We start from the raw sequence: 27,430 nt of genomic DNA on the forward strand, positions 1-27,430 counted from the left end.
TGATTGAGTTTAAATGAAATTTGTCAGTTTTAAGTGTACATTTTGATGAGCTTTAGCAAATGTGTACTATTATGAAGCCTCTTGCACTATGGTGACATTTGTCATGAGCAATCGCCTCTCCTTCCTTCTTGGCTCCTGACAAGACACACTACACATTCTGTTTTATAAGATTCTTTTTCTAGAATATTATAGAAATGAAATTACGTAGCATGCAATCTTTTATGCCTGGCTTCTTTCAATCAATATAATGCTTTTAGTACTCAACTGTGATAGTTTATGTATCAGTGGATTTTATGTATCCATAGAGATTTTTTATTGCTGAGCAGTAGTGTATTATATGGAGAGAATATTGCTTGTTTATCCATTCACCAACACCAGGCATTTTCTTATGTTAGTTTGGGGCTACTGTGAATAAAGCTGCAAGTCTCGGTGGGAAGTCCTCACTGTGAGTGTGCTTTGTCTTTGTGTCAGCATGTGTATTAACATTTTAAGGCTCTGCACCACTGTTTATATAGGACTATATTTAGTAGGTGTGGTCCTTCTTTCTAAACACATGTATCTGGAGACTGGGCAGGGAGCCTCTTGGGAGAACCTGGAGCCAGTACCCTTCTCCCTGCTTTTCTGACAGTCAGTGAGTTTCTGGAGAGAGATAAGAATCCAGAAAGCTGAGCCCAAGAAATAAAGCTGTCATTGATGCCGCATCTAACACACACAACCTCAGGCCACAGGCCTCTTGCTGTAGTACCTTTTATTTGCCAACCTCCACTGGACTCTGAGGAGCCAGCACCACTCATAATAAAGTTGCTCTGGACAGTGTTTTGTCAGTGTTCTCTGCATGTGCTTCTCCATCAGGAATGCTAAGGAAGAAGGGGCACTAGTTGCAAAGGAAGTGTTGCATTTATGAATCCGTTTGGCAAAGACGTTTGGATTTTTAACCCTGTACCACCTTGCTGGCCAACATCTATATGTTTTGTAGCTAAACATCTCATGCCAATGTGGTGTGTCACAGTGGAGTTTCACAAGTTGGAAAATCTCAGACTGCATCTGGAGTTTGGAAGTCAGAATTTGGAGTGTCTAGGACTGAGAAACTATCTATTAAATCCATGGGAGCGTTTGCTGTAATTATACTTAGTATGCATCTATTGAGCATGTTACCAGGTACTAAGATCTGCTTTGGACACTGAAGATATAGCCAGGAATGTGAAAGCCAGAGTGATGTTTTTATGGAACTAGTGTGTGTGTGTGTGTGTGTGTGTGTGTGTATACACTGATATTGGGGCTCAGAGCCTGAGTGCTGTCCCTTAGCTTTTTCACTCAAGGCTGGTGTGCTACCACTTGAGCCACAGTTCCACTGTGGCATTATTTTAAGGAAATAACATCTAGCTCATCACGAAATGAGCACACATGCATGCACACACACACACACACACACACACACATACACACCAGGAAACATTCACACTGGAAAAAGAATATGCATAAGATGATGAATGAGCAGGGAATCTTCATTCAATGAACAAATGAAGGAACCAGTAAAGAACACTTGTCCTGCCATACACCCTACTTGGCAACACTTCCCAATATATTCTCAAAGATCTTCCCTTGGTTTTGTCTATTTATTTGCAATAGTGATGTAAGGGCTTACAAATTTTTGTCTTACACTCCAATGTTATGCTAACATATGCAAGTGAATAATTATGTGTTTGAAAAGTTGAGTGGTACAATATCAATATGTAATATTTATGCACTAAATCACAACATAAACAGACGGAGATCATTTACTTTCATGAGATCGCAGAATCAAGCTCAGTAGGCCAAACGGCAGAGAAGCAAGGAGCCTGGGGCTCAGCCAGTCTCCTCAGAGCACTAGGAGAAGAGGGCTGATGGTATTTTCCTGGTAGATTTCCCAGCAATGTGCCTCTATTTAATATACAATGAAGAATTTTATTTTATTTTTCCAGTCCTGGGGCTTGGACTCAGGGCCTGAGCACTTTCCCTGGCTTCTTTTTGCTCAAGGCTAGTGCTCTACTACTTGAGCCACAGTGCCACTTCTGGCTTTTTCTATATATGTGGTGCTGAGGCATCGAATACAGGACTTCATGTATATGAGGCAAGTGCTCTACCACTAGGCCATATTCCCAGCCCCTACAATGGAGAATTTTAAATAGAAAGAATTGAGTCTATAAAGTATTAGATACCTTTTTTTTTAAAGTATCATACAGGGTTGGGAGTATGGCTTAGTGGTAGATTGCTTGCCTAGCATGCATGAAGCCCTGGGTTTGAATCCTCAGTACTACATAAACAGAAAAAGCCAGAAGTGGTGCTGTAGCTCAAGCGGTCGAGTGCCAGCTTTGAGCAAAAGAAGCTCAAGGACAGTGCTCAGGCCCTGAGTTCAGTCCCCAAGACTGGAAAAAAACAAAGTAGCTTACATTACTTATACAGGAGAGGGGTCATTGTAATGTCTCCCAGGTGCTTAAAATGTATTGCTCTGTATAACTCTCTAAGTACCATCTCTTAATCCCAAGTAATTATTCTTACTGCAATAGGAATTTATTATGAAGTCATATGGCCAAGCACTAAACTATTAATGAAGGTACACATATATCATCCTCAACTTACAATTGTTGGGCTTAACCATGTTTTTGGTTTTTCCTTCAAGAAGATTTGAGGACAATGTGCATTTAGTGGAAAGTGTACTTCAATACGTCAGTCTGACTTTTACTGGACTACAGCACACACTCAAAGACTCTCTAGGGAAGCTGAGAAACCAGCAGACCGCAGCTCCCTGCCAGCACAGGAACACATGTACAAACAGCCACACTATGCTGCCAGCCTGGGTCTCCAAAAGAGTAGGGACATGGACTTACAACTTTCAATCTTTTCAACTTAACAATAGGTTTGTCATGACAAATTCCCATCATAAGTGAAGGAACATCTGTATATTATTTCATCAATTCTTTCATCAATCTTACAGGAGAGTAGTCTATTTTACAAATGTAAAATTGGGGCTTAGGAATATAAGCCAGTTCATTCAATATCATACTTGGCATTGTGAGTACCCATAGTCAGAGGTTGAATCCAGAGCGTAGAGCCCCAGATTTAACCACCACAGACAATCTCTAAACCCGAGAACAGATCAGAAAACACTGTCCTCTGGGACAGGTGGTTTCATAATGACTATGAAAGCTATTCAGAGAGGAAAGTGCATCGTCTGAGTAGGCTATAGATACATTTACCTGTTCCTATCCACTCAGTCACTCAACAAGTACTTAACATGCCAGGCAGTGTTCTCTAAACTGAAAACCCAATAGTGAACAAAACAGAACTTAAATTGCAATCTCCTAGAAATGATGTCATAACTTATCACAAACTGGATGGCTTATAAGAACTGAAGTTGTGTTCTCTTCCAGTTCTGGAAGGCAGAAATCCAAAAGCAGGGGGTGGGCAGAGCTATGCTGCCGCTAATGGTTTCCTGGGGGAGGCTTCCACGCCTCTGCCAGCCACTGATGGGCCTAGGAGTTCTTTGGTGATGGCTGCCTAGCTCAACCTCTGCACAAGCTGCTCTCTGTCCTCCACTCCGCTCTTCTCCTTCTATTCCCAGGCACTGGTCAGATTTCGGAACCAGTAAGGTAATCCAAAAGATGCTCTCATTTATTAAGATTATTGATTTATGGTTTCACATGGCATGTTGAAAGTAATTACAACAGTGATATAACAGTCACTAACATAACATGGAGTTCATTTCACTTAGCATCATCTTATGCATTCATAAGGGCATAGGTATTAGGCTCTTGTGATCCTCTGCTGTGACTAGCCTAAACCTGTGCTAATTATTCCCTAGGAGGGAGACCATACAGTCCATGTTTCTTTGGGTCTGGCTCACTTCACTTAGTATAATTTTTTCCAAGTCCTTCCATTTCCTTACGAATGGGGCAATGTCATTCTTTCTGATAGAGGCATAAAATTCCATTGTGTATTATGGCCAGTGATATACAGCACTTGTTCATGTGTCTCTTGGCCATTCTCATTTCCTCATCAGAGAAGTCTCTTTTTAAGTCTTTAGCCCACTTGTTGAGGGGGCTGTTGGTTCTTTGCAGTTTTGTTTTGGAGGAATTTAATTTTTTTAGTTCTCTATATATTTTAGATATGAGGCCTTTGTCCATTGTATGGCCAGTAAAGATTTTTTCCCAATCTGTGGGCTTTCTGATTATCTTTCAAGCTATGTCCTTTGCCCTGCAGAAGCTCTGCAGTTTGATGCAGACCCATTTGTTCATGATCCTCTTGTATCTCCTTCCTGTGGTTGTACCTGCACTATCACTGTACCTTATCTGAGTACACTGGAAACTGTATATACTGGTATTAGAACTAGGGAAGTGAAAGGGCATATCAAAATCAAGAGACAAAGGATGAAAAGACAAACAACTCCAAAAGCAATACTTGCAAAAACCATTTGGTGTAAACCAACTGAACAATTCATGGGGGGAGGGGGGAGGGGGAATGAGGGAAGAGGTAACAAACAGTATAAGAAATGTACCCAAGTGCTAACGTATGAAACTGCAACCTCTCTCTACATCACTTTGACAATAAATAAGAAAAAAAAAGTTTATTGACTTATTGCATCTGCAAAGATCACATTTTACAATGATCATTTTGTCCAAATAAGGTCCCATTTTCACATTCTGGGAGTAAGAACATGAACCTATAAAAGAGGAATACCCTTTCAACTTACTACAGGAGATAAACAATTTTTTTAATTAAACAAAAAATATATGATGATGATGATGATGATGATGAGGTGGTGGTGGTGGTGGTGATGATGATGATGGTGATGATGATAAGTACTATGGAGAAAAATAAAACAAGGAAAAGGAACAGTGAGTACAGGCATAGGGTGTGGTATAATGACTGGAACTTCCTAAGGAGGAAGCATTTAAGAATAGCCTAAGGAGAATGAGGAACAAAATCCTGTAGCTGCTAGAGTGTGGCGTGGCAGCCAGCTGCTTCTCTGATCCTTTCTCCTATCCTGGTCCACATTGAACTCCATGACCCAGCTCCCTTGCCATTGAGCATGGCCTTGTGACTGAGACTCACCACTTCTGCTCTCCCACTCTCTTCTGGGTCATCATAAAGAGCAACTGGAAAACCCATGCTGTAAATATTGGAATTTCCTTCCACCTGAGTTGTAGAATACCTGAAGGATGACCCCACATAGAGCTGCTCACGTGCTCAACACTTCACATGAGAAAGCAAAAATTCACTCTGTTTGAGCATCATAGAATGTGAGATCTGTCCATTACAGCAGTGATCATTCTGAAAGTTACACACAGATCTGGGAGCACTAAAGTGGCGAGTACTACAAGACCCTGGCACAAGGACATTCTCAAGTGTGTCAGAAGAGAAGAAAGGACAGCCAGTGAGACTGGAAGGGAATAAGGAAAGTGCCAGAGAGGCCTAGGAACCACAATGTGTACCATAATGTACCACTGAAGACTACAAATCAGTACTGATTTGCTACTACTAGCAAATCAGGAGGCCATTACAGTCTTTTATGGAGGAGTGACACACTCTGAGAGAATTTCTCTGGCATCTCTAAGGAAAACAGAATGTAGAAGTGCAGGTGCTTGAAGCAGGTCAACCAATTAATTGGAAACTAACGTAGAAATCAAAGCAAGGACTAATGGCGGCCATTAGAAAACAGAAGAGGAAAGGAAAACTTTTCCCCTAGAGCTTTTATGGAAAGCACAGCTCTGACAACACCTTTGTTTTTGCATTTCTGACTTCCGGAAATGGAGAAGAATACAACTGGTGTTCTTGGAAGGCCAGGCTTGCAATGCTCAAAGTTAGAGAAGTGGATGGGTGACAGACACATTTCAGTGGCAAAGTCATCAGGATTTCCTAGAGACCCAGCATGAGCTTGAGAGGTTGGAGCAGAGAACACAAGAAGGATTCCAGGGTTTGGGCCCTGAGGGGCTTGAGGCTGGAGTTGTCCCTGTACACTAAAGCTCTCACATTAATATTCCATGGATACATATTGTGACCATAACACAGGCTTCACAGAGTCAACCACAACTCTGGGTTAAGAATTCTTGTTGTTTTGGCCTTTTTTTGGCCAGGCCTGGGGCTTGGACTCAGGGCCTGAGCACTGTCCCTGGCTTCTTTTTGCTCAAGGCTAGCACTCTGCCACTTGAGCCACAGCACCACTTCTGGCCATTTTCTATATATGTGGTACTGGGGAATTGAACCCAGGGCTTCATGCATACAGGGCAAGCACTATTGCCACTAGGCCATACCCCCAGCCCCTGGGTTAAGAATTCTTGAAGAGCAGGAGTAGGGTAGAGAAAGTAAGCATTTTCTACTTTTTGCTATGTGCTTTGAACATAATTTCATCATCCATATCAAGACTTTTCCCCAGTAAATGTTGCCATTCACTCTATGTTTGACACTGTGTGTGTTTACTGCATTTAGCTGCACATTGGCTATGCTGTCTGTATAACCCAAGAACCATTTCTATTTGGGTATGTATGTATTCTCTACTTAGATACAATTCATTAGGAGTCAAAGGATTATTTTGAATAACTGAACACAGCAATAGTCTGATGTAGGAAGAAGTTATCTTCAACTCAGAGACCGATTCTCCAAGAAACAGGATTCAGCATGGCATCATGACTTCTTTCATATGAAAAGATCCTAGAAGCAATCATAAAAGATCATTCCCCTTTATCAGGGGAAGTGAAAATTTGTTGTATGGAAAAGTTAAGCTCAATATATATTTTGGAGTAGAAAGAAAGTTTTTGTTCTGCTTTCTAGCCAGGAAACCCACCTTTTCCCTTAATCAGTGGTGGCCACATTGAAATTTAATTGCTATTATAGCAGTAATAAGAGGTGAGATATTTGTTTGATTGTTTATTTATTTGGTGTGTGTAGTCCTGGAGCTTGAACTTGGGTACTGGGTGCTGTGGTCTCTGAGCTTTTGTGCTCAAGGCTAGCATGCTTCCACTTGAATGATAGCTCCCTTTTCAGTCTCTCTGCTGGTTAATTGGAAATAAGAATCTTACAGTCTTTTCTGCCTGAGCTGGCTTTGAACTATGATCCTCAGATCTCAACTTTGTGAGTAATGATGATCATATACATGAGCCATCAATTTTTAAAACATGACTTTACAATAAGAGTTTAACCATGGATGGAATTAGTGTCATTGTAAAAGTGTGAATTTGGTCCCCTCGTTCTTCCTTTTGGCTTTTCCATTGCTCTGCCCTCCCTTCTGGAGGACACAGTGTATAAGATGCCATCTTAGAAGCTCTGAGTCCTTACCAGAAGCCAAAACTTCCAACATCTTTATCTTGGACTTTCCACACACACCCCCAACATGGTGAGAAATAAAGTTCTGTGCTTCATAAATGATCCAGTCTCAGGCATTCTGATATAGTCTCACAAAATGGACTACGAAAATGATGGTGCTAAGTAAAAAATGTGTTTTAGATTGCAACAAAATTCATTCCTCTAATTTGAAAAGTACCTTAAGAACAGGTTATAGACAAAGTGCACATGTTTTTATTTTTTCAAAGAGAGAGGGGAGAGGGGCAGCTTCACTGTTTCTGAATACAGGCATGGGTGGGGTTTAGGCTCCGTGTTGTCACTAGCTCAAGACACAGAGCAGGATCTGGATAGTAGCAGGGAGTTCATCTCTCTTCAGCAATGATTTATGGAACATCTAAGGATATAACACATTCTACCAAGTGCTCAAAATCTTGGTCTTGATCTTCAGTGGAGAGAGTGGACAGCAAAATTAGGCTTAACTTTCTACTAAATCAGGATATGACTTAGGGTAGGTTTATTACATTACAAAAGAATGTAACACATATAATAATGCCTTCTGATGATAGTGTAACATTAAGCTTCTTTTTGAGCTGAACTTCTGTTTTCATTCATGGATTGAGGCTTCTCTCTGTGGCTCTTCTCTTACCTCAATTGTCTCATGTTCCCCCACCAGACATGAGGGGAAGGAACACATGAAGAATTGTGGGGAGTTATTTATGAGTCGGTGTTAGAGGAGGAAAGCCTTCCTCTCACATTCTAGAAGGAGGAGAAGGAAGTGAACTGTGGACAGTACATCACAGAGGGCACCCCAGTTTGTTATTTCAAAACATGGAAATCCCCTTTGTTGATGGCAGACTCTTGGCAACAAGCCTTTACATGTTACTGCTGGCTTTGTTGATTTAATATTTATAAGGAAACATCACTCAGCCAAAGATAACAAATGAAAATAGAAGCTCTCTAGCATTTGCAGGAATCTTTGAGTTTTATTCGGTTCGCATGTGTTTATTATGTTAAGGAAAAGTTAAACATCCCCTATGTCCTATTTTTCAAACTATTAAATTTCTGGTGTCCTTGGGTTCTTCTGTATTTTAATTCCATCATCTTTAATCTTTCCTAGGTCTCTACTCTGCACAAGGACAAAACAAAAGGACATGTACATGTGGAATGAAGAACTGGGGATGAATCATCAACCAGATCATCTTAATTAGGTAACCCCATATCATGGCTATGGGAAAATGCTATTGGCTATAAGTTAAGTGGATACCATGCTTCTCATACAAGTTTCACACACACACACACACACACACACACACAATTTTTCGTGTGTGTGTGTTTCTATTGAACTCATGGCCTCATGTTTGTCAGTCTGGCAGAGATATGGCTAAACCATACCTCAAGCCATTTTCCTAGATAAGATTAAAGACAAACTCATTATGAATTTTCAGTTGGACAGTAAATTCCTTGCTTTCTTTTTACATTAAAAAAGAGGTCCTAGATGGGCACTGGTGGCTCATACCTGTAATCCTAGCTACTTAGGAAGCTGAGATCTTAAGATCACCATTCAAAGCCAGCCCAGGCAGAAAAGTCCTCATGAAACTCCTATCTCCAAAAATTTACTCAAAAAAACTGGAAGTGGTTCTATGGCTCAAGTGGTAGAGCACTAGCCCTGAGCACGAAGAGGCTCAGGAAGAGCACCCAGACCCTGACTTCAAGCCCCAGGACCAGCCGAGAGAGAGAGAGAGAGAGAGAGAGAGAGAGAGAGAGAGAGAGAGAGAGAGAGAGACAGACAGACAGACAGACAGACAGACAGACAGAGACAGACAGAGACAGAGAGACAGAGAGACAGAGATCCTCACAGTCAGAATTACTGAAAATGAGAACTTGGGTTTGAGTGGAAATGAGAAGCATATTGCAGTCTGATTTTACCACTACAGGCAGAAATGCACACATGGGCACACATTACCATACACATAGACACATCTGCCACATTACCCACATACCCACTATATCACCCCTTTATACAGCATCCAGAGTACACCATGCAATCCAACTTAATTAAGTAAGCCTATCAATTAGGACATATATGTTTCATATTGGATTAATCTATTTCATTTCCTGAGTGGTAGAAACTTACTCCATCTACAAAGAATGAAGATTGTGATGGTAGAATAAAAAGATCTGCTAAGCTTGAGTCTCTTCAAAATGCATTTTATATTCAAGGCATAAAATTTCATTTGAAACAAATAATTTTTAAAAAGCTACTCTCACTAAATATTTTAAATGAACAATTCAACAATGATAGCCAACACAATAAAATCTGATCTTGTTGCTAAAAATTCACATGTAATTATTAAACTCATGGAAACAAAATTATAAATGATTACGCATTCATATTTATTTACTTGATTGGGAAATCCTACAGTGTACATAATAAGCACTATTTCAAAAAGAATTAATAGAAGCTCTACCAGGTACATATACATTTATACAAATCAATTTATTAACATCAAAAATTATCAAAGTACATTTTAAAGGTTTTAAGTTTTATTTAATAGAAAACATACAAAAATTGTTGATAAACTGTATGTCCATTGACAAAGGGGACAATGAAACTATTATCCCAGACATCTCTCTTGTATCTCTAGAAATGCAAGCCTAAGGCTATACTACTACAATTAGTATGAGTGGACTCTACTCTAAAACATGTGAGTCGAATTATTGTCATGACTGATAAAATCCTGAATGACCTTAAGTATTCCCACAGTATATCAAGGACATTGTTTTTGGTGGAATTTGCCAAGAACTTATCCAAGAATGTCTCAGGGGAAAAAAAATGAACATTCCCACAGTAGAAAAGAGGAAATGCATGCAGAAAAGCAAGCACTAATATTCTATATGAGGCATATGTCCTACTTAATTGTGTGCCCTTGGGACATGTGATGTATTCGCAAAGCGTTAAAGGCCTTAAAGGTCAAGGTGCAGGAGCACAAATCAGATGTAAGAAGTAGGACAAAGAAATTCTGGGGCATCTTAATGAGATGAAGCATGCTGTCACATCTTCACAGTTTATGGCTATTGACTACCGTCATAAAGCCCCAGGGGAAGAGGCAGAGCTGCTTATTAAAATAGAAGCCACCTGCATCCTCTGCTTCTGAAAATGGTAAGGTAGAATAAAACTAGGCTTTCCTAATCTACTGGTTTTCTGATTCCAATCTGCAGGCCCCTTTGTAGAATAAGAAGCAAATTTTATCCTTGCCAAATTATGTTCTCCAAAGGGCTATCCCCAAAAGAAAATTCTGAAAAACCTCTGCATGCACATCATAAAGTTTCACCAAGACTGTGTTTTGAGGATGAAGATAGTGCCCCAGAACCCCTATTTGAACTGAGCTCTCAGCATCCTCAGATAGCACCAAGCAATCTGGGCAACATTTTCACAAGTTCATATTCCAAAGTGAGTGTGTGTTTTTATGAATTACAACTGCACATACAAAACATGCCTGGTTTAGAGGCTGTCCTGATAATTATAAATGGAACAACTATAATGACTGTCAGAGTAAGCCCAAAGCTCATGAAATAATAATACTCTCTACTTAGCATTTTTCTCTGAGGAGCTTCATGAACAAGCATGAAAATGTTTCTCCTTTTAGTTAAAAAAATAGTCCTTTAAAAGTCTATTCCTGAACATTGAGCAAGATAAATTACACTCATTTCGGCATACTTTAGTGCAACTCTCAATGTACTATTCACTGACTGTTCATCTGGGTGCATTTTTTTCATGGAGATGATGTGAGAACCTTTCCTGTTTTTCTCCAAGGCTATCTTAATTCATCTCCAGGTTCTAATATTTCAGTAAAATATCCCTTTTAAAGTTCTACATTGATTTAATAAAACAAAAAATATATACTCCCTCTGAATCCTAATGCATATGCCATTTTTAGTCATGGTAGAGCTTTGCATGGTGTGAATTTTCTGCTCTTCTACATAAAGAAGCCATATTAACTGGAAATTAGTTGGTCAGTCCCTTGTTTTTAAATCATGTGCTATTACTTATTTTCTTTTTAAGAGAGAGAAAAGTCTAAATCAAGATTGCTGTGGTATAACTTATATACATTAAAATTTTTATTTTGTGATATTGTGTGTGTGTGTGTGCGCGCGCATGTGTGCGCTCACTCTCACGCTCCACTTTTGCCTTTCTAGTGGTTAATTAGAGCTGAGTTACTGAGATTTTCTTATCCAGGCTAGCTTTGAATCAAGACTGCAGATCTTAGCTTCCTGAGGATGAGACACAGTGATTGTACAGTGATTCTTATAGATCCATATAGCTATGTAAACACCACCACTGTAAACAACCTATTTAATATTTTATCAAAACATTTTTTGATAGTGCTAAGGTTTGAATTCAGAACCTCACACATTTTCTCTGACTTTCTAGGTCAGCTGGCACTCTACCACTTCATCCATGCTCCCAATCCTGCTTTTATAGAGTTTTTGGAGTTTGGAATTTCAAGGATGTTTCTGCCCCAGTTTGGCTTCAAATCTCAATCTTCTGGACCTTAGCTTCCTGAATAGCTAAGATCACAGGTGTAAGCCACAAGCACACAATTCAACACAGTTTCAAGAAGTCTTCCAATCTCCTTTGCCATCATCTCAATCCCCAGCCTCTGAAAACCATATCTGCTTTAGTCAGTATAGTTTACCTTTTCTAGAATGTCTTACAGAATCATGTAATATGTAGCCATTGGCTTCACATTTCTTTCACTCAGCATAATGGTTTTGAGATTTACCCATAATCTTGTATCTATCTGTATCTCATTTCCTTTTGGTTTCTCAGAAGTATTTCACTACATGGATATACAATGGCTTCTGTTCACCAACTGCTTCCAATTTAGGCATTTGTACATACAATACTATAAATATCCACATCCAGTTCTCTTGAGCAAATAACTAAGAAGGGAGTTGCTGGGTCAGGTGATAAATGTGTGTTTAGTAAGAAGCCAGAAGCCAGTGTTCTGAAGAGGGTATTCCATTTTGTATTCACATCAAGCATTGGCAATATTTTTAATTTTAGTCATTTTAGGCATATAGTTGTATCTTGTGGCTTTAATTGGCATGTTCCTAACAACCGATGTTGTTTAACATATTTTCGTATCTGTCTTGGCCATTTGCATAACTGTTGCTCTGATGTGTCTCTTTAAGTATTTTCCCATTTTTAAATTATTACTGCTTTACAAGAGTTCTACAAATTCTGGGTACAAGTCTCTCATCAGATGTTATGTTTATAAATGTTTCCTCTAGTTGGCAGCTCTTTTATTTTTAACAGTTTCTTTTGAAAGACAGAAGTGTTTAGTTTGGTGAAGTTAAACTTATCAAATTTTTTTCTGCAATGATCTGTGTTATTTAAAAAAATACATTCATTTTTTACATGAGCTTAATGTTTAAAGTCTGTTTCTGGAATATTAACTAAAATATAACAACCCTAATCTTGCTACAGGAAAATACTGGCAATGTGTTATTTTTTATTACTTCTATGACAGATTGCCACTAATCTGTTGGCTTATTAGCAACATGAATGTATTGCTTTACAGTTCTGAAGATCAGATGTCCAAAGTAGCTCTGAAAGGTATGTTAGTTTTCTCTCACTACACAAAACACCAGTTATAATCAACTTAAAAAGAAAAACTATTTATTTGGGGTTATGGTTCTAGAGCTTTCAGTACCTGCTTCAGTGTTTTGCTGCTTTGGGGCCTGTGGCAAGGGAAAACATCAGGGTGGGAGCCTTGGTGGAGCAACACAGAATCAAAGGGAGGGAGGAAGGGCCCACTGACCTCATTTCCTCCCACTAGGCTCCATCCCACCACCTTCCAAAGCACACATTTGGTACAAGCCTTCAAGACATGGATCTCCCAGGGACAATAGTATCCAAGCCATAATTCTAGGCTAATATCCAAGTGATAACAAGGCTATGTTTCTCTTAGGAAGAATTCATTTCCTTGTCTTCCCATTTTCTAGAGGATTTCCATTGTGCTTGTGACTATTCTTACATCTTTGAAAATGTTCTTATTTTTGTATTGCCTCTCTTTTTTATTTTTAAGAAATCATATAGTGGGGCTGGGAATATGGCCTAGTGGTAAAGTGCTCACTTCCTATACATGAAGCCCTGGGTTCGATTCTTTAGCACCAAATATATAGAAAAGGCCAGAAGTGGCACTGTGGTACTGTGGCTCAAGTGGTGGAGTGCTAGCCATGAGCAATAAAAGAAGCCAGGAATAGTGCTCAGGCCATGAGTTCAAGCCCCAGGACTGGCAAAACAAAACAAAACAAAACAAAAAGAAATCATATAGTAACACTGAAAATCCCAATTTTATCTTCCCTTTAATCATAAAGCCAACTGATTTATGATTTTAATTCTGTCTCCATCCTTAACATCAGCTTGACCCCTAACACAATACAGTCACAGGTTCTAGTGGTTAGAACTAGGACACCATTGGGGCCCATTATGCAACCCACCATTGGTAACACAGTAAGAAATCACAGTAAGAGGCTCCATGCCACCATAATGCCCAGCCTATCTTTCCATGGAACTTTGGAGACATATTGTACTGAACTGATCCACTTGGTTATCTTACCCTAACCCTTAAATTAGGACTCTGAGGAAAGAAGCTGTGTTTTATCTCCGTAACCCTTTCAGATCAGGACTATTATATAAAAGATAGTCAGACACACTGCTGTGATATACAAATGAATGAAGGAGTGCAAAATTAATGAATCTGTTTGCTTGTCTTGCTGCCATCTGTTTTTATCACAATATACCATGCTAAATTTGCTAACTCTTAGATCTATTGCTTATTTGCTTGATGGCTTTGAACTTCTGCATTTGTTTTCCATTGTTGCCATAATAAATCACCACACATTTTGCAACTTAAAAGAATATCTATTTATTATCTCACACTCTGTAGTTGAGAAGTATGGCATAGCTCATCTGGATTCTCTGCTTAGGGTCTTACAAGGCCAAACTCCAGATGCTAACTAGGCTTGGCTCTATGCGAAGAATTTAGGAAGAAGAATTTATCATAAGATGGCTGGAGCACTGAGGCCCCCAAATACCTGCTAGTTGTCAGTGGGACTCCATGTTCTGGTATCTTGAGGCTGTGTATTCATGTGACCTTTTTCCCCTTTAAAACAGTGTGAGATGGCTCATCTTTCTCACATGGCAATTCTTGATTTCAACATTCATCTTTTACAGGGTTACACAGGGGTAGATCAAATCCATTTGGATAATCTCCATGTCTTCAGGTCAACTGATCTCAAACCTAAATTACAACTTCAAAACTCCTTCCCTGCATGACCCACATAAGTGTCTGATTAAGTAACTAGGAGACTTAAACAAGGAAGGGACAAGGAGGATCTTTAGTATTCTGTCATTACTTCTAGCTTAAGCTAGCCACACCTTCCTTAAATAAAAGTAGAATGGGGATTACATGTTTCTTTACAAATGGCTGAGAATTAAGTGTTATAATCCTTATAATATGCTTAGCAATGATATGATACATTAGTTGAAATTTTTAAATGAAGTTTAAAAAGCAAACCCAGTTTCATAAAAATGGACATTCTTTTACTATTGTTCTAGGTTGCAATTGAGCACAAATTCCATGCAAAATTCAACTGGCTCTTTTTTTATGAGGCAAGCACTCTTGCCACTAGGCCATATTCCCAGCCCCTGCCTCTTTTTTTAAACAAAGCTGTTTTTTACTCCCTGGAAATGTATTTATGCTACATAAAGGATAATTTTCTAAGACAAACTTATATATGGTATTTTAACTATTTTTTACATTTTATCAAAATAATAGAAGTATCCAAGGCATACCTTCAAAGCACAAATAGACCTACATGTCTTGCTATCCGTAATAGATTTTCTAGAAACTTTACTGCTCCAATTATTACCATTATTATTTCTTGTGAGCATGTGGATACATGGCACTTGAATTCAGGGCCTAAAGCTCTTGCCAGGCTTTTTTGTTCAAGGCCTGGCACTCTACCAGTTGAGCTTCACCTTCACTTCTGGGTTTTTGCTGGTTAATTGGATTATCATAGAATTGTCTGTTCTGGCTGACACTAACACACAGTTCTCAGATCTCAGCCTCCTTAGCAGCTAGGATTATAGACATGAGCCACCAGTACCCAACTTTCAATTCATTTTTAATACCTCCTACTTCTGTTTTAAGGAAACTAGTGTTGTGACATGTATTTAGTCATACCAGGAACTAATTTCATCTCCTTATACCTCCTCAATTTACTAAAGAATCTCCTTGGGTCTTTGATGTAGAAAGACAAATGAAGAACAGCTATTCTCACTAGCAAGCTCCTACTCTCTGACACCAATTGAATGAGTTAATCTATAAAACAGTTGCCCTTCAGATGATGAAGGTTGTGGGTTTTGTAGGTAAATACTTATTATCTCAGTTTCTCATTGAGTCTTTAGTTCACTAATTTCTCTATCTTTCATGTAAAACTAGAAGACAGTTTCTAACAAGGAAGCCCTTATCCCCAATATTCCCATTCAATTTTATGAAGTTAAGTTTATTTGACATAAAAATATTCAACTTAGTACAAAACAAAATTACTAATAACTCTCCCCTGGACCCTTTTCAGAGAGGAAGGGCATTTACTATACTTGTGTTAGAACCATTTTAAAAAGAATTTTCCATGATCTCATTTGGTCCTCCCCAAAATGGCTGTGGGAAGTGTGCTGAGGGTTAGTACCCTTTTACCAAGGAGGAAATAGGCCTACAGACAATAATTAATCTGGTTATTTTCATGTTTCCTGGCAAGAAACTGATCCAGTCCATCTAATTTTCATCTTCTGTTCTTTCCTCTATGCAATGCCCAATTATCTTTGAGAACATCTCAAAGTTAACAGACTCCTTGGCAAATATGAATCATTTAGTCACATGTAGAGAAAGATGCCATCACTTTTTCTAAATCATTGTTCTCTAAGCAATATAAAAAGGCAGAAGCCATACAATAATAAATCTAAGACTTTGTGTATAAATTTGAAATCATAGGGAATAACTAAAAATGTAGCCATCATTATCATCTCATGTAACATTACAATAGCTTGTGGGCAGAGACGGAAGAGAGAAGTGGGGGAAAGTGACAGAAGAGATGACATTGTCCAAAAACGAAATTTTGTCATTACCTGACTTACAAAATGGTAACCCCTTCGTATAACACCTTTATCATAACAATAATATTATATTTAAAATACAATAGCTATTATTTAAATCCCTTACTGTATTTTCGTTCTCATTTGATAACTTAATTTTTCTTCCAATACTCCAGGACTTCTTTTAATTATACAAATATTATGCTGTTGTGTATGATTAAAAAGACAGATATAATCTATCACCTAAACAAGGATACCTTTGAGAGCAAGAGATATGCTATTTATTATTTGGAAAATAGACACAGCCTAGAGGATGGACCTATGGAAACTAGATATATGTCACTTTAATAACAACCCACCATTTAGCTGTAAGACCTCTTATTTCCCTTCAATTTCCTCAGGGAATACTATCTTTGCTTTCACACTGCTATTGTTATCACCACTCAAAATTGCTCAATCTCTAAACTTTTGAGCCCTACTAGATTTCTTTTCTCCTTGCCCTGGCTCCCACTGCCTCCCCATTACTGGTTCTGCCTTTCATCCCTGGTCTGGATGATCCCTGGCTACTCCACCAGCAGGCTGAGGCCCATCTGTGTCTCACACTCTGTTCCTTGTGAGAAGCATTTCAGTAACATTCTCAGCAGATGCTTCAAAGTCCTCTTCACCAACTCCTTCTAATGAATCCAACTTCTCAGTACGCCACTCATTTCATATTAGCTCTTCCCATCCTGTCTTGAGGCTGTTGACCATGCTGGAGAATGTCACAAGCACAAGCTCTTGGGCTTTGTTCTTCAGATTCATCCTGTCTGTTTGCAACTGAACCCTCCTCTCTGTGTATCAATTTTTAAAATTCACTGTTGATTCATGTGCTTTTTTCTCTGCTCTTCAGAAATCAGAAATCATGTCATATCTGCCTTCAGGGAGAATACAAAGATTAAGACTGCTGGACAAGGATACAAAGATACAATTAAGAATTATAGATAGAAAGATAGCTGTGTGCGGGGGGGGGGGGGCTGGGGGCTCATAAATAAAGAATGGGGTAACTCTGCAAGGATGAAAGCAGCCAGGGAAGGTTTCTTCGAAGGTTCCTGTCTGAACTAAGACTTAAAAGATGAATACTCAGCCTCATGGGTCCAGGGAGTGGGATGAAAGAGCACTCCAGGAAGAAGGAACTGCAAAAATCAAAGGCATAGCAATACAAGTGGCGTCATAAGGACACAAGCACTTCTGAATGACTGGATTATGAGCTTCATGGGAGATTAGTGAAGTTTCTTTCCATGATATGATGGTTAAAGACAATGACTGAACAAAACATTGATGTGGTTAATTTTGTTTTGCATTGCTCTGGAGCTGAAGTCTAAAATAAATAGGATTCTAGACAAAAGCCTGTGGTAGCAATTAAGATAAACGGATTTTTCAAATGTGGTACATATACTACATATATCCCTGTAATAACATGGAATATTATTTGGCCATAACAAAAAATGAAATTCTTTCTTTTATAGCAAAATGGATTGAATTGGAGGTTAAAATCTTAAGTGAAGTATGTCATTGAAAAACAAGACCACATTTTTTTAAAATTTAATATATGGATACTAAAAAAGTTGATCTGAATGTAAGCTAGTGATTACTAGAGGCTAAAAAGATTGAGGAGGAGGAAGAATAGAGGGATGCTGGTCAATGAGTACCCAAACATAGTTAGATAGGCAGACTAAGTTCTAGAGTTCTACAGTAAAATGTGATTACAGCCCACAATAATTTATTCTATGATTTATGAGTAACAACAATAAAGGACCTCAAAGTAGCATAAGGAAAAGGAAATGTTAATCATCCTGATCAGTATACATTGCATACATGTATTGAATTATCACACTGCACTCCTCAAATATGTACAATCGAAATAACAAAAAAATTAAAGCAATTTCATATATATATATATATACATACATATTTGATAGAAAAAGAGTACATCTGAATGGATAGAAGATAGAGAGACATGGGCTTTGGATAAACAGTTATCAAGAATTAGATGAGAAAAAAAAAGAATTAGATGAGATCCAAAGTAACATCCTTCACCTTGGATCTGGCTTGAGTTCCTGGACAGGACAGCAATTCAACAAATGTAGAAATGCAGAAAAAGTAATATTATTTAGGAAAAACGAATGGATGTAGCTGTAAACAGGTTATGCACATGAAGTGGACATTGTAAGACTGCCAATTTCCTCTTTAGGAAAAGACTTGCCCTTTTAAATAAGATCACAAACTCTTTTTTTTTTTTTTTTCACTTTGGGCCAGCCTTCCACCACAATCCTCTAATCTCTGTCTCTTAGAAATTGAGGATTATAAATTAGACCACCATACACAATTTATTTCTTGAAATGAGCTCTTGCTAACTTCTCTGTCTAGGCTGTCCTTGAACCACCATATAATCTTTGCCTCTCAAGTAACTGGAATTAAAGTTGTGAGCCACTGCTCCTGCCTTCCTCTATCGAATACCTTTGTTTTGTTGGTAGTGGGGCTTGAACTCAGGGCTGGGCACTATCCCTGAGCTCTTTTGCTCAAAGCTAGTACTTTTCCAGTTTTTTGAATGGTTAATTGGAGCTCAGTCTCATGGGGAATTTTCTGCCCTGGCTGGCTTTGAACTGAGATACTCAGATCTCAGCCTTTCAGAGTAGCTACGGTAACAGGTGTGAGTCACCAGTGCCTGGCCCCAAAATCTTTACTTAACTAAAACTATCTTTGAGATCACTTAGTCAGTGGGTACTTTATTAATATTAACAAGAAAGATAATGGATGACTTAGGCAAAGTCATGTGTGTCATGTCATTGACATGTCAGTACATCTTATTTTGGAGAAAAGTTGTAGAAATTGGAAAAAGGAATTGTCATCAATGACAAAATAAGCTTATAAAACTAAAAGCCAGTAATATAGACATGGCAAGCAGACTAGGGATGATTTCTATTATAGAAAAAAAGATATGACTTAATCTCCTTATGAAATATATGGATGCAACAATCAACACATACTGAACTATTCCATAACTTGGTATCCAATAGAATTTAGGAGGTTTATATATATTTGCTTATCCTACTCCTGGGAATTTACCCAAATGACCAAAAACAAGGCCATACTAAAGCTACACCACAATGTTTATTGCAGTGTTATTTACTATAGCTAATATATGGAACCAACCCAGAGGGCCCTCAGTAGATGAATGGATCAAGAAGATGTGGTATATGTACACAATGGAGTTCTATGCTTCCATCAGGAAAAATTCATAAGGAAATGGAAAGACTTGGAAAAAATTATATTAAGAGAAGTAAGCCAGACCCACATAAGTTTCATAAGACCCAGATATGTTTCATGATTTGGCTCAATTGTAAGAACTAGAATATGTCTATGATATTCTTAACATGGCATCTTCATAACTCAATTGCTGAGTGCATAGGACCATATGTAATGAAGGGTATCAACATGAACTCTAATATATGGAAACAAGAAATTTTTACTATGTCCTGTATGCAGTTGTGGCTTTTTTTGTTTCTCTTAGTTTTCTGTACCTTATGTCTTGTGTATAAGATTATTTGATATGTGGAAGGGAAAGGGAAATCACAGAAACAGCAGGACAAAGGATGTGAACTAATGCACCATTGATATTCACTTGACACTATGTTGGATATGAACCTTACAAATTGGGGGAGGGGCATAAGGAGGGGTTAGTGGTAGATAATGAGGGTTGGAGTAACAATGATTTTTAAAAATGTACTCATTATCTTATTTATGTAATTGTAACCCCCTGCTCATATATAGTGGCTCACTCCTGTCATCCTAGTTACTCAGAAGGCTAAGATCTGAGGATTGTAGGTTGAATCCAGCCCAGGCAGGAAAGTCCATGAAATTCTTATTTCCAATTAGCCACCAGAAAACTAGACGTGGCGCTCTGCCCTCGAACAGAAAACGTCAGGGACAGGGCCCAGGCCCCTGAGTTCAAGCTCCAGGACTGGCACACTCACTCACTAACACACATACACACACACACATAGACACACATTTCTTTGATTATTTTCTAATGAATAAACATCTGAAAATTAATCCAGATATGTTCAATTCATTTGTTATATTTTTTCCTAAATCACACCAATTTCTTTTTAGCCTAATCTTTTGGTTAAAGAAATTGTAGAGTGAAACTTAGGAGCATAAATGTAACTTTAGCATTAAAAGGGCTCTGTTTCTTTCTAAATCAAGGTCCAAAAAATTGGGTGGGAGAAAGTAAAAGAGAAAACTCATTTTATTTCTGAAACTACACAGGAGATTAGCTTTATCTCTGTTGTTTTATTTACCAAAGTAACTTTTCAGTGGTTTTGTCTAAAAAAAAACAACACTCCTTGGGGAAACTAAACACCTCTATAAGTGGATTTATTATTCATTTTCTTTCTAATGAAAATAAATTTAAGATGATCTTGCAGAATTTGGAGGATTTCACACACAGTCATTTTATTAGTTGCTAAGTTCCCTTGTCCCTTCTGAGAGAATTCAAAACATATTATCCCAATTAAGTGTACATATCTCCCCATTGCAAGAGGAAAGAAAGGATGAAATGGCTTTCTCAGGGTGTTTGGTGTCAGAATCAAAGCAAAAATTTCCAGTAGGTTGGGATAATAGAGATGGAAGAAATACTGTGCCCCTTGTGATTTGGGAGATTATAGTTCCTTGGCACTACATGGATACAAACCTGTGCATTCTCAAATCTCCAACAAAAGTATGTAGTATGTAAATATACCTTAATCATATCTTCCCATATAGTCAAAACCAGTGATAGATATAATTCAGTACAAATGCCATGGAAGAGTTTTTAATACTGTATTGTTTAAAAAATAAATGACAACAAAATTCTGTACATGTGCAGCACAGATGCAACTATTGTAGACCTAATTGTATTTGGATCTGTGCTGTTGAATTTGTGGATGAGAAATGCATGCATGTGAAGAGCTGTGCACAAATGACAAACCAGGTTATGAAAAAAATATTAACAAAATAACTAGAGATACATACCTACAGACATAATTTTCAGAAAAAATAAACAATTTTCCAAATATTTTCAGAAAAAAATCAAGGGTTTATCAGATATAACCTAGTGTCCTTTAGGAAATAAACAATCTAAACCAGGATTTACAACTTTAATTTTTTTAATAATATTTAGAGAACATTAATAAAATCAGAAGTGATAAATGGAGGTCATATTTTCAATCTTGGAAGGAAAAGAACTATAAAATGTCCTTTAAATTAAAATATTTATGGTGAGTATAAAGCTTGAAATACATAAAACTTGACTCTAAGATATAGTTGCATGCCATAAAGCATGAAATATGTAAAAACATTTCAAACATTCCGGAGAGAGGATAATCCTCCAAGCTACTAATTTATGTTTAAAAAGACTTTAATATTTTAGAGAAACCACAGTTACTAGGAAACCTGATACCAAACTATATATCAAGACACCCATTTATGGAGGATAGGTTCAAGTTTAGGTGAAAAGGGGCATCTATCACCTAATAATCTATCACACCTATAATCCTAGCTATTCAGGAGGCTGAGAGCTGAGGACCACAGTTTGAAGCCAGCCCCAGCAGAAAAGTCTATGAAACTTTATCATCAATTAACCAGAAAGTACATAGTTTGGTAACAGGTTTCCTAGTAACTATGGTTTCTCAGGTGGTAGATCACCAGGAAAGAATGAGAATTCAAGCCCTGGTATAGACACACATGCAACGCACACATGCACGCACACACATACACACACACACACATACACAAGGCATATACCAATATGCTTCCCTCCTCCCAAATCCTGAGTCTCTGATATTGGAAGCACAAGATTACATGGCCCACAACCCAGGTGCTTCCAAAGAACTCCTCCAAACTTTAAGATTTCACTGATATGGGAGCATGGGTCTGTCCTAGTGGTGGGACTGAATTATATGGCAGGAAGCAAAAACACACAACCTGTTAAAGACAAAGTAATAAGCTTTCTGATCTTATAGGGCCCAGGTTGACTTACTTTTTTTCTTTTTAATCAGCATGCATCTTACAAGTCTTCCACAGTAAGGAAAAACTGAAACAATCTATCTCCACCATACCAGCTTTACAGAAAATCCTCAAAGATGTACTACACAGGGAAAATAATCAAAATCACAATACAGACAGAGAAATGAACCCTAAATAGAAAACCAGAATATCAGATCAAGAATTGGAAAGACACAGCTTTTAACAAGATAGCTATAATGAAAGGAAGAAACGATCATCTCTCAATCCTAACTCTCAACATTAATGGACTTAATTCTCCAATCAAATGACATAGGCTTATAAGTTGGATCAAAAATCAAGATCCATCTTTCTGCTGCCTCCAGGAGACAAATCTATCCAGCAAAAGCAAACACCTTCTAAAAGTAAAAGACTGGAATAAAATCTACCAAGCAAATGGCCCCCATAAGCAGGCTGGAGTTGCAATTCTAGTATCAGATAAAATTGACTTCAAATTAAAAATGGTAAGAAGAGACAAGGAAGGGTACAACATTACTAATAAAGGGATCTCTCCTATGGCAGGATATAACCATCCTAAATATCTACCCACCAAATACAGGAGCACCCAACTTCATCAAACAAACACTACTGACTCTAAAAACACTCATAGACCCAAACACATTGATAGTTGGGGACTTTAACACTCCACTATCACCTCTGGACAGATCAACATGCCAAAAACGGAGCAAAGAAACCACAGAACTAAACAACTGCATAGACCATCTAGACTTAACCAACATCTACAGAATATTCCATCCAGCAACACCAGAATAGACATTCTTTTCAGCAGCACATGGAACATTTTCCAAAATAGATCACATCTTAAGGCACAAAGACAATCTGTACAAATTCAGAAGTATCAAAATAATCCCTGCATTCTCTCAGACCACAATGGAATAAAATTAGAGCTCAACTCAAACAGCCACCACAGAAAATCCTACAATTCATGGAGATTAAACAACACACTGCTGAACCATCAGTGGGTCATTGAAGAAATTAGAACAGAAATTCAAACGTTTATGGAATTCAACCAAGATAAGTACACAAAGTACCAGCTCCTTTGGGACACAGGAAAGGCAGTACGCAGAGGACAATTTATATCTCTGAGTGCTTACATCAACAAACTGGAGAAACTGCAACTCAACAACTTAAGCAAGCACCTTAAGGCCCTTGAAAGAGAACAACAAGCCAAACCCCAAGCCAATAGAAGGAAGCAATTAATTAAAATTAAATCAGATTTAAATGATTTAGAGTCACAAAAAAACATCTAAAGAATCAACAAAATGAAGAGTTGGTTCTTTAAAAAAATAAACAAGATAGACAGACCCCTAGCAAAACTGACCAAAAAACAAAGGGAACACACCCAAATAAAACAAGATTAGAGATGAAACAGGTAACATCACCACAGAAACAACCAAAATTCAGAACACAATAAGGGACTATTTTGCAAACCTTTATGCCAACAAATTTGAGAACCTGGAAGAAATGGACAATTTCCTAGAAAAAATTTATATCCCCAAACTCAATCATGAAGATTTAAACCTTCTAAATAGACCCATATCCAGCATTGAAATAGAAACTGCAATAAGAGATCTCCCATCCAAGAAAAGCCCAGGTCCAGACGGATTCACAGCAGAATGCTACATGGCCTTCAAAACAGAACTCACACCAATATTTCTCAAACTGTTCAATGAAATTGAAAGAGAAAGTTCACTACCAAACACATTCTATGAATCCAGTATAACCCTCATCCCAAAACCAGGCAGGGACTTATCACAGAAAGAGAACTACAGAACAATTTCCTTGATGAACATTGATGCAAAAATTCTCAACAAAATTCTGGCCAATCGACTTCAACAGGTCATCAAAAAAAAAATCATACACCATGATCAAACTGGATTCATCCCAGGGATGCAAAGTTGGTTCAACATATGCAAGTCAGTTAATGTAATCCACCACATCAACCAGAGCAAGGTAAAGAATCACATGATTATATCTCTAGATGCGGAAAAGGCTTCTTTCTTCTTTCTTTCTTTCTTTCTCTCTCTCTCCTCCTTCTTTCCTTCCTTCCATCTTTCCTTTTCTTTCTTTCCTTCTTTCTTTTTTGATTTGCGTTTTGCAATAAAGTCTGCTGATGTAGCTCAAGATAGCCTCAAACTCATTCTTTTTTTTTTTTTTTCAAATTTTTATTATCAAACTGATGTACAGAGAGGTTACAGTTTCATACGTTAGGCATTGGATACATTTCTTGTACTGTTTGTTACCTTGTCCCTCATACCCTCCTCCCTCCCCCCCTTTCCCTTCCCCCCCTCTGGAGATGTTCAGTTCACTTACACCAAACAGTTTTGCAAGTATTGCTTTTGTAGTTGTTTCTCTTTTTTTACCCTGTGTCTCTCAAATTTGGTATTCCCTTTGAATTTCCTACTTCCAATACCAATAAACACAGTTTCCAATATACTCAGATAAGATTACAGAGATAGTGTAGGTACAACCACTGGAAGGTGATACATGAACATCATCAATAATAGAAGCTACAGATACACATAGGACGTTGAAAGTAGTTACAACTGTGATATAACAATTGTTTCCATAACATGGAGTTCATTTCACTTAGCATCATCTTATGTGTTCATAAGGGTATAGCTATTGGGCCTTGTGATGCTCTGCTATGACTTGCCTAAACCTGTACTAATTATTCCCAATAAGGGAGACCATAGAGTCCATGTTTCTTTGGGTCTGGCTCACTTCACTTAGTATAACTTTTTCCAAGACCTTCCATTTCCTTACAAATGGAACAATGCCATTCTTTCTGATAGAGGCATAAAATTCCATTGTGTAAATGTACCACATTTTCCTGATCCATTCGTCTACGGAGGGGCATCTGGGTTGGCTCCAGATTCTAGCTATGACAAATTGTGCTGCGATGAACATTGTTGTGCTGGTGGCTTTACTGTGATTTTGTTTGTGGTCTTTTGGATAGATACCCAAAAGTGGGGCTGCTGGGTCATAGGGGAGTTCTATATTTAGCCTTCTGAGGAATCTCCATACTGCTTGCCAGAGTGGCTGAACCAGTTTACATTCCCACCAACAATGAAGTAGGGTTCCCTTTTGGCCACATCCCCTCCAACAATTGTTATTATTAGTTTTCTTGATATATGACATTCTTGCTGGGGTGAGATGGAATCTCAATGTTGTTTTGATTTGCATTTCCTTTATGGCCAGTGATGTAGAGCATTTTTTCATATGTCTCTTGGCGATTCTCATTTCCTCATCAGAGAAGTTTCTTTGTAAGTCTTTAGCCCACTTGATGAGGGGGCTAATTGGTTCTTTGCGGTTTTGTTTGGAAGAAGGTAATTTTTTTAGTTCTGCATATATTTTAGAGATGAGGCCTTTGTCTGTTGAATGTCTGGTAAAGATCTTCTCCCAGTCTGTGGGCTTTCTGTTTATCTTGCAAGCTATGTCCTTTGCCGTGCAGAAGCTCTGCAGTCTCAAACTCATTCTTAAGCCTCCTTAGTTCTTGGATTACAGGCATATGCCACCATACTTGGAAGCTTCCCCTTCTTAGGAGTTCTACCATCTCAACTCTGCCATGCTGGGGAATAAGTTTCCAGCACATGAAACTTTGGGATACATCCTCACATCATACCCAAGCTATTGAAGCCCCTAAAAAAGCACTAGGGGAGTAGCTGAGCACAGACGCCATAATTCTGGGTGTTCACTTTTCCATCATGAATAGCAATTAGTAACATTTTAGATAACTATGGCCCCCTTATATTCCTCCCTGTCCTTCTGAGCTCTACTTGCATTAACTTCTCTATCAGCTGAGGTGACCCAAGTTCTGAAGAACACAACCAGCCTCCAGACTAAAACAAATGCCCTTTTGTGCCTTAAGAGGTCATAAGCTTTCTAAAAAAATTCATAAATCCTAGGGACCAGATATTTCTCTTTATAAAGTACAGAGATGGCATACATGGCATATATTTTTAAGAGTAGAGTATTATTGTGTATTTAGATTGACCCCAAACTCTCCATCCTCTGCCTCCATCCCCTAAGGACTAGTATTATAGTCACGGACCACACTTGGCATCATGATTTTATTCTGCAAGAGTATCACTGCTTGAATATTCATTCGCAAAATCTCACTAAATTAATGAAATCAGAAAATCTCTTTAAGGGGTCTGGGGATATGGCCTAGTGGCAAGAGAGCTTGCCTCGTATACATGAGGCCCTGGGTTCGATTCCCCAGCACCACATATACAGAAAACGGCCAGAAGTGGCGCTGTGGCTCAAGTGGCAGAGTGCTAGCCTTGAGCAAAAGGAAGCCAGGGACAGTGCTCACGCCCTGAGTCCAAGGCCCAGGACTGGCCAAAAAAAAAAAAAAAAAAGAATAGTGTAGAAAATCTCTTTAAGAACATAATTTAATCTTTAAATTGACTATTAAAACTAACAAGCTTCATAGTTAATCTAATTCTGAATCATGTCATTCTGAATTCTGCAAACACATTTAACCAATTTTTTCTCATCCATTCCAAGAAATATATACTATTAACTAGCATACATGACTCCTCCTAACTCTGTCCTGTTCCTCCCTTTCTTTATTCAATCCTATATTATGTCATTGTAGACTAATTTCCTCTTATAATTAATTGTTCACATTATTCACTTACTATTTTACTTTTGCTGTTTTGTACTTATGCACTCCTTTTGGGCTTTGCTTGGCTAGGATAGGTATTTCATAATCAATTGTCCCCAAGAAAATCTATAGCTATGAATATCTACAGCTAACAGTAATATGCTAGTGTGTGCTTGTGAGAGCTAAGGGAATCCACAGAAATATGGGGTAGATTGTGCTATAGAATGAGGAGAGGA

The sequence above is a fragment of the Perognathus longimembris genome, chromosome 12 (assembly GCF_023159225.1).
Source record: "Perognathus longimembris pacificus isolate PPM17 chromosome 12, ASM2315922v1, whole genome shotgun sequence".
NCBI classification, from domain to species: domain Eukaryota; kingdom Metazoa; phylum Chordata; class Mammalia; order Rodentia; family Heteromyidae; genus Perognathus; species Perognathus longimembris.